The sequence below is a fragment of the Vicugna pacos genome, chromosome 6, assembly GCF_048564905.1.
Source record: "Vicugna pacos chromosome 6, VicPac4, whole genome shotgun sequence".
Taxonomy (NCBI): Eukaryota; Metazoa; Chordata; class Mammalia; order Artiodactyla; family Camelidae; genus Vicugna; species Vicugna pacos.
In genome coordinates this window covers 23,554,447-23,570,484 of record NC_132992.1, presented here as the reverse complement: position 1 = coordinate 23,570,484, position 16,038 = coordinate 23,554,447, and positions in this window count along the sequence as shown.

Genomic DNA, 16,038 nt, shown 5'->3' with positions numbered 1-16,038 from the left:
CCCATCTGCTTCTAAACTGGTGTTTTTGGGGAGAAGCAATCTACTTGCTGCTGCCTTCTGTCTGGCTCAGCCCTGTGTCCTTGGAGAGTGGCTGGTCCAGGTCCTGCTCCTGCCCTCCAGCCTGCTCACTGGTGATGGGGGACACAGAGGTGCAATTAGCCCTTAGGAAAGAGGATTTCTCAACCTTTCTCTCCCATATCTGGAGATTTTTAAAGAAAAGAGGGAGCCCAGTGGGGTAAGAGTCTCAGAGCTAGAAGGAAGCTTGTAAATTTCTGGAGGCCATCCCCATGTTTTATAAACAATCAAGACAATATGATTTTCCCAAGGTCAGAACTGGAGCGAGACTCCAAATCAGCAGAAACAGGGTTCTGAGAATACCTGCCTGGGGCCCCACTGCATAGCTGCCTAGAGTGGAACAGGTTTGGGTTGTCCCATCCCATCTAAGTCCCTAAAAGAGAACTGGTTTCCTTGGCTCTCAACCCAGTGGCACCTGTTCTGACTTTTAGTCCTGGCCTATAGCCAAGTACTGTTCCCACCCTAATGCTTGGGACAGATGGGGTTTGCGCCTTACCTACCCCAGCCCAGTCCTATCCTGAGGGCCTTATGGCCCTGTCCCTTCACTTGCCCACCCTGCTCCCTGCTGTGTTGGATGAATGTCGCTAAAATGGTGGTTTTGTTGGGTTCAAAGTGTAGCTGGAATGACCAGCCCAGAGACGTTCAAAATATGACAGAATAGGATATTGCATCCAGTCAGTGTCGATCACGGAGCCCTGCCACCAACTTAGGGAGAATGAAATGTTTAAAGCCAAGAAAAACTGTAGCCTAAGTCATGAATGATGTAAGAGCAGGGCTTACCTGGTCCTGTAGGAGTTTGGGGTGATTGTGAGGCATTGTGCAGCTCTACAGCTGCCAACACCACTCCTTCCTGGGGCTGCCTCATTCCACTCCAACTTTAGGCAGCTCTCTTATCAGCCCAGCCCTCCTGTTGACTACCATCCCACTCTTTTATTTCCTTCTGTTTGCCCCTTAGGATGGCAAAAGACACTAAGGGAATGGTTTTCCAAGTGTTGTTTAGGTACACCCTTTATCAGAATTTGGCAACCTATAAGAAATGCAGATTCCTGGATGGGTCCCAGACCTAATCACAACTCCAGGGTTATTCTGAAGCACAAGCAACGTTTTAGCACAGCACAGCTGATCTGGGCCCTAGAGGATACTTGCTCAGAGGCCTGAGTCCTAATTCTAAACCTATATAACCTGGTAATGATAATCCCTTACCGATGTAGACCTCTCAAACCTCGTTTTGACGTATTAGTTCGTTGACTGCAGCAACCCGATGCAGGAGACAAGGTTGCTCAGGGTCCCCTTCCAGAAGACCGGTGAGTTGCCCACGGTACCTACCGAACACACGACAGGTAAACCAGCCACACCCAGACGCCTGGTGGAGCCAGAACTGGTGTCAACTAGAGGTAGGGGCCGGTGGAGAGGGGGCGTCCTTTTCTTGATTTGGGGGCGGGCGTCCAGCCCATGCCCCACCCGGAAGAGCTGGGACCCAGGCCCCTTAGCCCGCAACTCCCGGCCTAAGGCAGGTCCAGGGTGCTCCGTCTGCCCCGCTCCCCGAGGCGCGAGGCGCCACGCGCTACTGAGCGCGGCTCAGGCTCGCGGGCTCGGGCTCGGGCGCGGGCGCGGCTCGGCGGGCCCTGCGTGGAGCTCGCCTGACCCCTGCTGGCCACCTGCGGCAAAGGCAGGATGCTCTGGACTGGCGGCTTCCAGACTCGAATTTCTGCATGCACAGGGCTCCACAACACCGTTTTGTTTTGCCAAATGAAGACATTAAGGGGGGAAGAGGGTAGCTGGCTGTCCTCTGTCTTCTATCATTTCATACAAGAAAGGCCGCTTTTAGCAATTAAAAGTAGAGAGGACAAATTCGCAACAAAGGCCAGTTGGGGGGGGTTGTATGTTTTATGTGCACGGGGTTTAAACTATGAGAGTTTAAAGTCTTGTTTTAAAAAAAAAACACTAACTCTCCCCTGCCCACCCCCACCATGGCCCCCGTTCAAAGATGAAACCCCTTTTGAATCTTTAAGGACTTCTGTTGGTAATTCACTTCATGCCTTTCAGTGGTATGCCTACTTATTGATTTAATTACAGATAGATAGTTCCTTAAAGTACATACATTTGACTTATAAGAAGCTCATTACATGCCTCATTTCCTCAGGCCAGTCCTGTCCACAGGCCACCATTTGGGGGCCCTGGGATCAGAGGGTACAGAGCCCCATCCACGTTCCTGCCTCTGTCTACACTCACACCCAGAGCCAAGAGCCACACCAGTTCCAGGTGGAAGCCCTGTGTGTTGCACTGGTCACTCCGGCAGGGAGCTGTTTGTGAAGCTGGCCTCTCCTCCACCCATCACCCACCCACTCTCAGACACCCGCCGGCTGCTCCTCTCCCCATCCCCACCGAGAACTTGTGTACCAGCTGTAAACAGTCCTCAAGACACAGTTTCTGATCCCTCTGCCTTTGGCCCAGCTGGTCCCTCTATGGAGGATGTCCTAGCCCTTCACCTTTGCTCTTGCTTCCTCATCCAAAAGTCCTCAGTTCTGGGGCTGTCTGTTTCAGGAAGGCCACCCTTCTTCAACCCTTCCCACTCCTCTGTCCTCAATTCACCCACTCTTAGTGGGCCCCTTCCTGCTCCTCCCTGGGCATATCCATATCAGTGGGCTTTCTCCACTCTTGTATTTATCTCACTTGTGTCTGTTTCCCAGGCATTAGACTAAGATTTTAAGGATCAGGATTGTGATTGATCTGCCTTTATACGCTCACTGTCCAGCACAGTTCCTGGCACATAATAGGTGCTCAGCAAATGTTTACTGAAAGCGTAGATGGGCAGTCATGTGACCCTTAGCTCACAACTTGCTGGTACCAGAGTTATTTGTATATGTGATTACCTCTGTGTACTGTACAGCTCTTTGAGGTCAAAGACCATTTCTCACTTATCTGAACCCTCCCAACAGCACCCACTGTTCACAGTAAGCACTCAATGGTTATGTTCATGCTGAATGAGTGAAACAACAGGTGGGCCAGAGCCCTGGCCTAATCCCCAGAGTTGGCAGAAACAGCAGAGCCAGCCGGCCTGGCCTGGCCCTGCTTCCCCCCGGCCTTCCCGCTCCGAGTAGCAGAGCCCAGCTGCAGAGGGGAGGCCCTTACCTCCCGTAGTCCTACGACCCACTCAAAAACAGAAAGAAACTGTGATGAGGGACCCTGGTCTCCCTTCTGCCAGCTGAGAACAACAAGGGGATTGGAAAGAAAGAGGGCAGAGTCAGGACACACACCGTCCCTTTTTTTAACTTGTGTAAAACATACTGTATATACAGAAGAGTCTGTAACATGCATATATGTAGTGTGAAAAGCAATAATAAACTTCTTTGTACCCAGCACCCAGGCCAATGAAGAGAACATTTCAAGTAACTTTGAAGCCTGTGTGCCCCTCTCTGACACGTTCTCCCTAGAGGAACCATTCTCCCTAGAGGATCCTGAATTTAGCAACAATCCTCTTCTCACTTTTCTTTACAGTTTCCTACCTATCTGTGTGCCCGTAAACAATATTTCGATTGCCTGTTTTTAAGCTTTGGAACATGAGACTCATACTAAATATACTCTTCTATGTCTTGCTCCTTTGGCTCAGTATAGTTTTCAAAGATCCCTTCACATTAATGAGTGGAACTTTAAGTTGGTCATTTGGTCTTCATTTTTCTTACATACATTTCTTGTATAGTATTCCATTGTGTGAAAATACTACAGTTTAATTATTCATCCTAGTGTTGATGGACATTTGTATTGTTTCCAGTTTGGGGCTACTCTAAAGCATTCTGTGTCTTCTGGTTTCTGTGTGCAAGAGTCTCCCAGGAATTGAGTTTCTGTGCTGTAGGATATACATGATCAACTTTACTAAGTAATTAATTCCAGTTGTTTTCCAAAATTGTTGTGTGCCTTTGTTTTTTTAGAGGGATCACCAGAGGTGACCCAAGATAGAGGTGGCCCACCAGCCCTAGGGCCAACTCCGTGAGCTTATTTTCAGCAAAGGAGAAAAAGTCAGATAACAAAGGAGTGTGCATCACCACTTCCCTGTCCAGGCCCACAAACCACACAGTCAACAAACCTTTGTAGACAAGCAGAGAACCATGCAGTAGGCCAGGGGCTGGGAGACAGCACTGAGTTAGCACAGGCAGACTCAGGGAGGGACAGTTAAATTCCCACTTACTCTGCCAGGCAGTCCAACACAGCTTTGCCCTGGAAGACACAGGAGAGTAAGGGCAGGATAGTTAAGTGGGAGTTTTCTTAAAGACAGGAACGATATTCCGGGTCCAGGGATATCTCAGTACAGGCGGTATCTTCCCTCCGCAGAGGAGGATGGGGATGAGTGAAGGAAGTACAGAGGGCTGCCCTTGCCAGCAGCAGACAGAGGGAAGAAAGAAAACTACGACTATGCCCAGAACCACAGAGACAGGCTCGCCTCCATCCAAACACATCTGTGCCCATCAGGCAAACACGGGTGCACACACACAGACACGCACACCAAGAGACAGGCTGCTAGACACGCCACAAGGGCAGAGGCAAGGAGCGTGAGCTCACAGCTGCCCGAGGGAGATAAGCCCAGCACTGGGGGCCACCTGCCTGGCCTGCCTTGAGAGTCCCCTTGGCGCATCCGCCTGGGCTTCCACAGGCAGCCTCTGTGAAGCTGAGTTACTTTCAGGACAACCTGGGGACCCACCCCAAATGCTTGTTCTATTTATGGGAACAGGGTAGCAAAGTCTCTTAGTACCTGAGCCCTGCCTGATGCTGTCAGGTTGGACAAGGTTGGGTGTACGGTAGGTGCCTTTACTTGCTGAAGTAAAATTGCTTAGTTAAATTTATTATAGGATGAATTAAGATTTAAAATGGAGGGGGAGAAGGAATCTGAACTAAGAAGAGACTAAGGAGGTGAGACTCGGTGTCTTCACACAGGCCTGCAGCCTACCCAGACCTTCCTTTCTTTCCAGACCCCTGCCGTTGGCCCAGAGCGGAAGGGTGGGGTCAGGGCCACTGCAAGGCGGTCAATTAAGACTGGAGGTATGTGGATTTTGTACAACTGTGGTTGCCTAGGAGAGCGGGGACCTATTCCTTGATGCTGAGACTACTTCCAGTGCCCAGAGCTGGCAATAGTTCAGGCTAAAGAATATTCAAATATTCAGACCCAGCAAGTGCCAGCCCCTCTTACTACCTCTCTCCCTCCTCCCACCTTCCAGGTGCCCCTGGGCAGACTACGCCTGGTGGTAGGTCCTTCAAGTCTGAGAAGAGTGGGGAATGGGAAGCAAGTTGGCCATTGGTGTCTCCATCTCCCCCAGGTACCCTCCTTTCCTGGGAGGTTGTCTGGCTCCAGAGTGAAGGAAGGTCCTCACCTGCAGGCAAATGGGGCCCTCCTTTGTTGTCTGGTGCGGGATGCCCGGGTGCTTAGAACCCTGCCGCACACACATCCCTAATCCCCATTCACTGACCTGAGCCTTTCAGAGAGATTCACGCTGCTGTCTTTCTGCTCTCCCTACCTGATCACCCAAACCTCCAGGTGAGCTGGAGCCTCAAGTCTTGGATTCCGGAGCCCTGGAGAGGCCGTAGGGGTGGGGCAGAGCCCTGGAAGTGCCTCAGAGTAAAAAGCCTGCTGTCTATAGGCAACAGGACATCTGTAAGTGAGGCTGTTAGCCATCCCCAAAGAAGGCTCAGAGAAACACAGGCTCCCCAGTGTTAGCTCTGAGGCATTCCCCTCACTAATGGGTACACCTCCCTACTTCCCCTTCCTATATTCTGCATATTCCACATTCCCCACTGCCCCAGGATGGGAGCCCCAGGTGGCCCCACTCCTGTGGGCTCAGCCACCTTATGCTTCCCTACAAAGTCCTCTGATCTGCCCCTTCCCTCCACTCCCCCCAACCCCAGCCACCCAACTCATTTCCCTGCTGCCTCATGGAAACCATCACTCTGTCTATACCTTAGAGAGTCTACAAGGGTCTCCTGGGGCCCACCACCCAGTCCCACCACCAGTCCCTAGATGGACCTGCTTATCCAGCCTCTGGCCCCCAAGCCAGGGCACCCCAGGCTCAGCCCATTTGAGTGATCCGCACCTCCATCCCTCCCAGTTCAGTAAAGAACAACTGGCAGGTACAGAGTGGCCACTCTGTGCCAGGCCTCAAAGGTGAGGAACAGTTATGGGGTCAGAGGAGCTTACAGTTTAGTTGGGGAGATAGACATGAAACAGTGATAGACATTTCATTCACACCAATCTGTTCCAGTGTTATCCATTCTTTATGACCCTGCATGAGCACTGATTGCCCAGATCCTACCTGTCTTAGGTTTGCTGCTGTATCCCCAGCAGTAAGCCTGGTTCAAAGGAGGTACCCCCATTAAATACCTGCATAATGAATGCCTGTGCTGGGGGCTGCAGTAGGGGACCACCTCTCTTGCTGTTACCCTCCACCAAGTTCATTTCAATGAAATCACATATAACTAAAATACCAAGGGCAAATTTGCAGGGAGAGGGGCAGAAGAGGGCAGAGGGAAATCCTGAGGCTTTGCCTTGAACTAAATTCTCTGATCTTTTTAGTAGCAGCTACAAAGAGCAGGGTTCTGGGGCCACAGACTCTAGCTTCTTGGAGAACCCATCTGGACTGCCAAAGCCAGCACCGTAAGTTTTATGTCTACAGATTTCAGAGTCTGCCCTGTCCAACTCATGACTATTGTAATCCAGTCACTGAATTAATCAAGTCAGAAAATTTTATGGAAAAATATACACAAATCACAAAACCCACACATGTTGCAGACTCAGAGGCCAAGGTAACATCACAATTACTCCTGAAAACAGGCAAACTGGGCTGGGAGGAGTGAGTCTAAAGGCAGGAGGCAGGGCCGGGCATGCAGTGTGGCTACAGGAGGTGGTTTTCTAAGCTGATATGAAAGTCCGTCGCTGTGACCCCCTGGCAAAGCAGTCAGACTGCAGAGCCGCTGCGGCACAGGCAAAGGCTTGCGTTCTCCACTGGTCATTCACTTATTCATTCATCATTCAGTAACTGCTATTGAGAACTACCATGTGAGGTACCCAGCCAAGCTGCGGGGAAACAGTAGGACCCAGTGCAGACCAGTCCTCACTCTGGTCTCTGGAGACAGGTCTTACCCTTGCTGGGTTGGGAGGGAGGGAGCAATGCTGGTTCAGGTGTGTGATTGGAAGGGAGATGAGGGTAAGGATCAGGGAGCCTCCCAGCTGGGGCAGCCTCAGTTTTCGGTTCCAGATTCAGATTTTTATCCTGACAGCCAGCAGGAGCCATAGAAGGATTTAAGCAAGAGAGGAGTACCATGCGATCTGTTTTGGAAAGAGCCCTCTGCCTCCTTCGTAGAAAACAGGCTGAGGGGTTGGGGTAGGGCAAAGCAGACTTGAGAGGCCAGGGGTGCCAGATGCTGCGGTGGGGAGAAGGTGCCAGGAGTGGAAGTAAGTACCGTTAGGCTGTGGTGATGGATTAGATGTGGGTGGTGGCTGGGGAAGGAGAGGGAGGTAAGGATGCCTTGCAGGTCCTTGGCTTTAGATACTGGGTGGGAGGTGGTGCCTTTACCCCAAAATCGAAACACTGGGAGAGCACTGGTTTTGCCTGTAGTTGGAAGTTGGCTGAAGTGTATCTGATGTCCCTAAAAGACCACATTGTTCTTTCAGTGTCAAAATGAGTGCAGAGGGCAAGGAATGAGTACTTTTGATGAGGCTTTGCTAAAGGAATATTCTTTTTATAAAGAAATAGGATAATACACTCACAACATTTTGCCCCCAATCTAATAGTGAGATGCATTCTGCTCACAGCAACTTCATGTGTAAAATCCAAATGAGTAGCTAACAGACATTTGGAAAACACAAGAACAGAGAATTGTTTGGGGAAGCTCATTTAGGAACAAATGATGGAGGAACAATGAAAAGTGGCAAGTCTGGGATCCAAACTCTGGCTCTGCTATTTATTAGCTGTGTGACTCTGGGCAAGTTGTCAAACCTCTCTATGCCTCAGTTTCCTCATCAGTAAAATGGGAATAATAACAGTACCTATTTCACAAGATGAGAAAGAAGATGAGAAGAGAACGTACAAAGAACTTAAGTAGTGCCTAGGTCATGGAGTCGCTCCAGGAATGTTACCCATCACTCCAGAATACACTCCAACAGAGAGAAACAAATGAAAAAGGCAACTGCTGACTTCCTCATATGCATTTCAGTAAAGAAGAGTTGCCCACACAACCAATCATGATTTTTGCAAATCCTCTTATAAGATTTTTTTTTAATTAGAATATTCACAAATCAGAGGGAAGTTTGTCAGACCTCATGCCTGAGTCTTGGCATCACCTGCCCAGCTATTTATCATCTGGCTCAGTCTTGCTTGGGTCATATACTCTTGGCTTTGTTCTTCAGTTTCAGAGGGTCTCTCCTCTGCTGGGCGGAGTGGAGGCTGTCCAAGGCAGACAGGGGTAATAGGCATCACCTTCCTGGTCTCACTGGTGCCTGAACAGTGCGAGTGCTGCTGTAGTTGGTGAGCATACCACCTGGGGCCCAGACTTTAGCTTGGAGACCTCTCCAGGGGGTGTCTCTGCTGGGAAGGGCTGATCCTGGCTCTTGTGGGTTCACTGAGGTTGCAGAAAGACGGCAAAAGAGCCACAGGTGACTCTGCCTCTGCTCTTGGTTTCAGAAGACTAGGGAGGTCCATGGCCGTAGCTAGAAGCCTGTAGGAGATGGAGCCACTGCACCTTGGGGAATGTGATTAGATGCCTCTGAAAATCTTTCCAAATACAGAGGAAGATGGCTGGGGTCATGGAGACTGCCCTAGTGTTGGGAGGGTGACATGGGAAAGCCATGGTGAGAGAGGCTGGCCCCTCCTTCAGACACAGCAAAGAGAGGCATCCAGCCTGACTGAGGCCAGAGTGGGACATACTGCAGTTAGGTGGACAGAATACAACCATGGTAGGGGCTCCTGATGGGAGACAGGGGTGCAAACGGGAGTTGCCTGACTGGATTCCAATACTAATATGGAGACAGGGCAGACTGCAGGTATGGCCGGGTGGGGGAATGATGAAGTAGATTCATAATTGCTAATGCTTTGGGAGCATTAGCTATGAGCTAGTCACTGTTCTAAGTATTTTGCATGTTTTAAGAAGCTGTAGAGCCAGGACTCCCACTCAGGCTAAAGAGTTTGTATTCTTTAACTACTGTAGTACGTGAAATGTGAAAAAAAAAAAAAGAGTGTAATGGTTTTAGACCTACAAAGAGTTAGACCTTGGTTAACCCTTTATGCTAAGTGCCATTTAAAAAAAAAAAGGTTAGGAACCACACCAAGCCTGTGTGATCTTGAGCAGTGACTTACAATCTCCAGGTCTCGGTGCCCTTATTCATTTGTAAATTTGTGACTAATATTTACTTAAAAGGGTTACTGAGTGCCTGTCCATGCCTTCTATAAGACTCCTGGCTTTGGAAGACACTGTCCATTCCGGATCTGGGTTTCCTCATTGTCCTAGGAGTCTGCAGGTCTGGGTTCAAAGAATCACAGTGGGTGCACTCCTGGATTTCCAGTCCACAGCCTCCTGGGGTCCTCAAACATACTCAAACATACATAAGGGGTTACCCCTTAACATACTCCCATTTGATATCTGAGCAGACAAGTGTCCAGTAGCAGTGACCCCCAAGGAAGCTGAGGTCTCAAGCAACCCACATCCAGACCATCGCAGATGTTTCATGCTTCTTGGAACCATCCTCCCCTCTCCATTAATGTATTTATTCAGTTGCTCTTTACGAATCATTTACTCTTCAGCATTATTGGGCACCTACTGTTTGCAAAGCATTATGCCATGTTCTTGGGAGTAGTCACCCTGAGGAGCCCACACACTCTGGATCACATTTAATTTCCGTTTTAGGGTGTGAGGGTATAGCTCAGTGGTAGAGTGCATGCTTAGCATGCACAAGGTCCTGGGTTCAATCCCCAGTGCCTCCATTGAAAAAGAAAATTAATAAATAAGTCTGATTACCCCCCCAAATAATTAAAAATTAATTTCCCTTTTCATCTCCAGTCTGGGTCCATGGATCTTGGAGTGTGGTCAGTAAAGGGCTATGAGAAATAGGCTGTGAGAACATAATGAGGCTCTACAGGTAGGGCCAAGGGAGGCAGACACTCCAAAGGCCTGGACCACGACACCCATCCGTGTCTCTGTGGCCACAATGCAACGATCACAAACCTGAAGACCTTCAGGGGTCAGGCAGACATAAATGCCCAAAGAGGGCAAGGTGGCACCATGACACACCGGAGCATGCCTGCCCCATGTAAAGATGGCATTTGCTACTCGGCACCAGCCTACTGTTGCAAGTGGAAATATGGGCCAAAAGTAGCCAGATCTGATTTTTCAAGAGAAACTGGAAATCTAGATTTTTATTTTAAATCTCCAGACATTTCAGCATTGGCTCCTAATTTTAATCTTTTTGAAAGCCCAGCAAGAAAAAAAAACTTGTCAAACGGAACTTGTTTGCCTGCTGAATTCTGCTCAAAGTTTGCCAGGTTGGGACCCCTGAGTGGATGTGTGGAAGGGAAGAGGTAAAAGGCTGCGTGTCCTGGGGCCAGGTTCTGAGGGTCCTAGAATGCTATCTTTCCTTGTGCTAGACACATAGGAAACCATAAAGAGGAAGTTGAAGCCATAGTCCTGCCCTCCAGGGGCTTATAGTCTCATCACAGAGACCTAGGCAAAGCAGTAGATGGTCAGGAAGGCATAGCAGGAGACAAGTGTAGAGCCCCTAGGAATCCAGGGTATCAGAGAGCAAGATGGACCTGAGGTTTGGGAGACCTTCATTTGAGCTTTGGGAATCCTTCGCAGGAAATCAGGCTTGAGAGTGTGAGGATTGAGGATTTCAGAGGCAGAGAACCCAGGGAGCTCCAGGAACAAACATGAATGGGTACGACCTATGCTAGAGACCTCAAAGCAAAGACCTGGAGAGTTTGCTTCCAGATGTCATGGGAAAGGGCTCACTGCAAACAGCAGGGCTATAGTATGAAGCTTTGCTGATACCCTCCCACCCTGTACTCTACCTGGCAATCCCGGCAGTTGTTGTGGTCAGAAGGGGCACACAGTGGGGCATGTCCAGAAAGAAGTGCTGCAGGCTGGGGCCAGGGGATCCAACCCTGACTTGAAAGTCAGGCAAGCCAGGATCTAAGTCTCACCTGTGTGATTTGAAGCAGGCATTAACTGCTCTAAGCCTCAGGTTCCTAATCTGTGAAATGGCCACAGGGATCGTGCCTGCCTCCTGGGATTGGGATGAGGACAAACGCAGCTCTACACGGTTTTTATCATCAAAGTCCACTGCCTGAGAATTCTAGTCCCAGGTGGGGCAGGGAAAGAGCACCTGGAGGGCAAAGCTGGTCTCCATGTTCGCCAGCTTATTTCTTGTCCTTGCTCCAGGAAATGGCAGGAGTGCTCAGAAGGGGCAAATGAGGATTTGGAGGCATTGGGCCCTACCTACCCCTTCCCGGGAGAGAGAAGGCGGAGTCCCTGTTGGCGGTGGGAGTCACGCTGAGGAAGGACTCTTTCCCAAGGATGGACCCTTGCTGCCCAACCTACGAGAAGGGAGGGCTGAGACCCCAGGTAAAACATCCCTCTGAGAAGCCAGCGCTGGGTGGAAATCGAGGAGCAACATTCCCTGGCATGAGCCACACCCCACTGCTCCCCCAACCCGCCTCCCCAGATCTTTTGTCAGACACAGATCTGACAAGACCTTTCTTCCCTTAAAATCCGCCGGTGCCCGGTGCCCGACGCTTTGGGATGAAGCTCCTCGGCAGGGCTTACTCACCCAGTCACTTCTCCAGCCTCAACTCCCGCCTCACCCCCTCTTTCAAAGCTCGATGCCTTGGCTAAAGCCAGGACCCCTGCCTGGGGCGTCCTCAGCTTTGCCCCTACCGATGGCAGGTCTGCGTGAATGCCTGCTCCTTCATGAAGACTGCTCACAGCTCAGCCCTTCTCGAACGTTCTCGCACCTCAACCCAGCTCCACACCAGGGGCAGAAACTGGCACCCTTCCTATGGCTTCCTCAGTAGCTACTGCGTGTTCCTGTCAAGAAGTTATGTTTATCACGCTGTTTTCTGAATACTTGTCCCTCTACTCCGAGCACATCCCAGCCCCCGACTGGAAGCTTCTTGAGAGCAAGAAAACTGGTTCCTCGTGGTAACCCATGTGTTGGCCCTTTTGCCGGGGCATTCTGTCCTCTCCAGAATCCCTCGAGGGATGGACAGTTGGGCGGGGTCAAGGGCGAATGGGCGGCTGTGGATGGAAGAACTAGAGCGGCGGATGGGGCCAATTTTTTAGAGCCAGCGGGGGTGGGGGTGGGGTGGGGTGAGGTTAGCCCGTCACCCTATGCAGTCGGCTCCCGCAGAACCCAGCCCACCCCATCCCACTCCGGCTCCCGCACCAGGGGCCGGTGCCCACCGGGCCAGGTGATCTCGAACCTTCTCCCTCTCACACCCCAACAACAAACAACCCTCGCGCTCTCCCTCCGGAGAAAGGAGGTGGAGCCTGACCTCAGCCGGAGGCTGCAGCAGCTGCGGGAGGTGCGGGGGGAGGGCTCGCAGCTCCGGTCCTTGGGGGGGGCTCTCCTCCAGGGAGTGGCAGGGGTGGGGGCCTTGGCGAGTTCCCAAGCGCCCGGGAAGCCCTCCGGCGGCAGCCTCGACCCTCCACGGGCGAAGGGAGGAGGGGCAGAAGGGGTGGCTTTGGTGAGAGCCTGCTTCCGACTCTCCTTCTCTGTCTGGAGTGCCCTCGGACCCCCCTTCCCCACTCCACACCCACTATCCTCGAACCCTGCGGCTCTAAGGGCAGGGTGGGACTAGGTGCCGAGTAAGCTGGAGGGAGAGGATGCAGCTTTGCTGGGCTCCCGGGAGCCGAGGAGGCCCATCCCCCACCCCCCTGGCTGGGAGCGGGGTGGAGGGCGCAGAGGGGGTGAGACGGACCCCAGGAACTCGCCGACCAGGGCAGGAGAGAGCCTGAAATGGGGTGTAGCGTGCAGTTGTTGGGGCTTTGGTGGAGGCAACGTGGATAAGGGGGAGAGAGAGGGCACCCCAGGGGGAAGGCCTGGGGCCCTTAAAGAGGGTAGTAGTCCGGAGTTGAGAGAAGGGAGGAGAATGCAAAAACAGCTTTTTCGTTGGGGTGGCGGGGGAAGGGGCGGAGGGAGGGAGGCACCCTGCAAAGACTTCCCCTGGCCAGCAATCTGGAGGCTAGCGCTGGACAGATGGGGGTTTTGGATACAGCGCCGTGGACATGTGTTCCCCAAGGTCTGAGTGCATGTAGCACCCCCCCATCCTTGTTCCTTCTTATGCAGAGACTGGGCCCACATAGGCCCCTGCCTCACCTTTACTCCTCCTTAGCCTGTGGCAGCGAGTGCCTTTAGAGGAGGGAGAGGTCCTGTTCTTTGCTAGGCACTCAACAGCTGGCTCCCTGGTGGCTGGAGGGGGCCTTGCCCTCCAGCTTAGAGTCACAGGGAGAGCACTTCTGCCTTCTCCATCCCTAGGGAAAGGGACCCCAGCAGGTAAAGACCAAACACGTCTGTACTTGGATTTGCCTGGGGGCAAATAATTTCTGGAGATCCCTTTAAGGAGGGGGGTTTCAGATCCCTTTAAGAGGGAGTGGGTCAGATAAAAGGACTATAAAAGTCCGGCTTTCTTTCCACCCCCCCCCACACACCCCGGCTTCCTATAATGGGGGGAGGGGGCAAGTGCTGCAGCCGCATTTAGTTGGTGTCTTGGTATCCCTGCCCCAAGGCACTGTGACCTCCAGTTTGTCCAGTGGGGCTGAGGGTCCAGGTAGTCCATAAGTGATGCTGACACCTAGAGTTCGGCCACTCTTTGGTGGGGGGGGGTGGCGAGGGAAGAGCTGCCTAGTCCCAGGAAAGATGGGACCAGGGCGTGGAATGGAGGAAGGGGAAAGTGGTTACTGCCACCACTGCAAGGACTGCGGTGACCCGCTGGGGTGCCCTGCCCGGTGCCAGGTGGCTGGAACCGAGGGCACGCGGTCCGCAGGGACTGCGGCGGGCAGTGGGGGAGGTGCCTGGCGGCTGGACTGGAGATGACGGAGCAGCCAGTCTGTCCCGGCTGTCAGTCTGGTCGTACGTGGTGGGGGAGGGGTGTGCGGCGTGTTTTCTCTCAGCCCTGGATGTTTTCCTCTCCGCATCTCCCTCTCTTTGCTCTCCTGCTCTGAGGCAGTTAACCCTTCCTGATGACTCTGGAGGCGCCTGGGTAGAGGGGAGCCCCCAGCCTCCAGGCAAGGAAAGAGGGGTTCTGGAGACCTAATGAATCCATTCTTCTCTCCAGATGAAGCAGCAACTCCTTTTCAGAGGGGAACCTCTAGGCTGCTGGGTGTGCCAGGGTGAGGAAAGGTGATGGGCCCCAGGCGTTGGCACAGCTGCCTTGGTGGAGTGGGGTGGGGGCAGCACTCACTTAGGAAAGGTTCAAGTTGCTGAAGGAAGAAGTGGAGCCCTTTCTAGGTGTGGTAGGGCTCTGGAGTGGAAAGGAAGCCCAGGTGAAGAGGTCTCTGGAAGTAGGGTGAAAGAGAAGAGAGACCAAAAGGACCCTTGGGGGACAGGCGGGGTATGCAGCCCCTGGCCTCGTCTTTGCTGGCTTGTTGATCAGTTTTAACAAAGGGGGCGGGGAACAGGAGGAGATCAGTGGGCTGGCATCAGAGTAACATCAAATGCCTTTAGCCAGCCTGTGTCTCCAAACCATAGCCCACTCAGACTCCTGAGGCATAGGAGACAGCCAACCACATGGGGGAGGCTCTGAGAGTAGAATTCCTCCAGCTGCTGGGCAGGCTGGACAGGCTGGGTAGCCTGGAATGGGCTCTCATGACCATTCTGCCTCCTCTGCAATCAATGTTCCCTTTTTTCCCCTCCAACCAGGGTCCCAGATAAAGACAACTCTTCCCCCACTCCTCCATCCCAGAGCCATTGGACCCTCACTCCTAGATGCTCGGGAAAGTCCAGCTCTCCAACCTCACCCTGCAACCACTTCCTAGGGCAAGCACAGGCTTCCTGCCACTTGGGTCTCCTTCCCTAGAACTAGGTACATTTTTTTTCTGACCCTCTTGACCTCAGTCCCTGCCCATTAGTGGGCATGAAGCCAAGGTCACTATAGGCTGGGCTACTGACAGGAACCCTGTCCCCTGTTCTGCCTTGGCTCTAGGCTGCCAGAATGGCCTGGCTCAGCTCCAACGGCCACTTCTGCTGTTCCCTCTACCACCAGTCTCTGATGAGGGGTGGGGGACATCAGCCCATGGGGCAGACTGGGCAGGGAGAGTACAGGGTACTTTGTGAGGTGTGGTTTAGCAGTGGCCTAATGGTGGTGGGGGACTGCTAGGAATCTGTCCTCGGTGGCTTAGGGAGGGGAGAAATCCTTTAAAGTCCTTTTTTTTTTATAGGTTCTGGGATTTTGCTTTCCCTAAGGATGGGAGGTGGGAGAAGTAAGGGCAGTTGTCTTAGGAGAACCTGGCCCTTTGAGAAATTTCCATGCCACAGTCCTAGCTTTCAGCTTCCATTCACACCCTGCTGGATGGCCCCATTCTTTAAACGTGTCCCCCAACACAGCTAAGGCTGTCTGGGCCCCACTGTCAGCTCTAGAGGCAGATGGGGAACCATCTTTTAGGGTTATATTTCCCAGCCATAGGGGCTAGTAGCCCTGATTGTCTGAAAGGCTGCCCAAGGCTGCCTGCTTGTGAGTGCTTGAGTTTCAAGGTCTAGGGAAGGCTAGGCACTGTGTGTGGTGCAGGAGGAGCCCCTCAGCCACACTCCAAAGCTGAAATTTCTCCTCTTGCCTAGGCAGCCCCGGCACTGGGGGTGCTTCTCTTTGCCAGAGGTGTTCCTCCACCCAGCCCCTCTCTGGGCTGCTCCCAGGCTCTGGTGACTTGACACTACCTTTCTTACTGCTCCTCCTTTTACCTCCCAAAACTCCCCTCCCCCGCCTGAATTGGGAA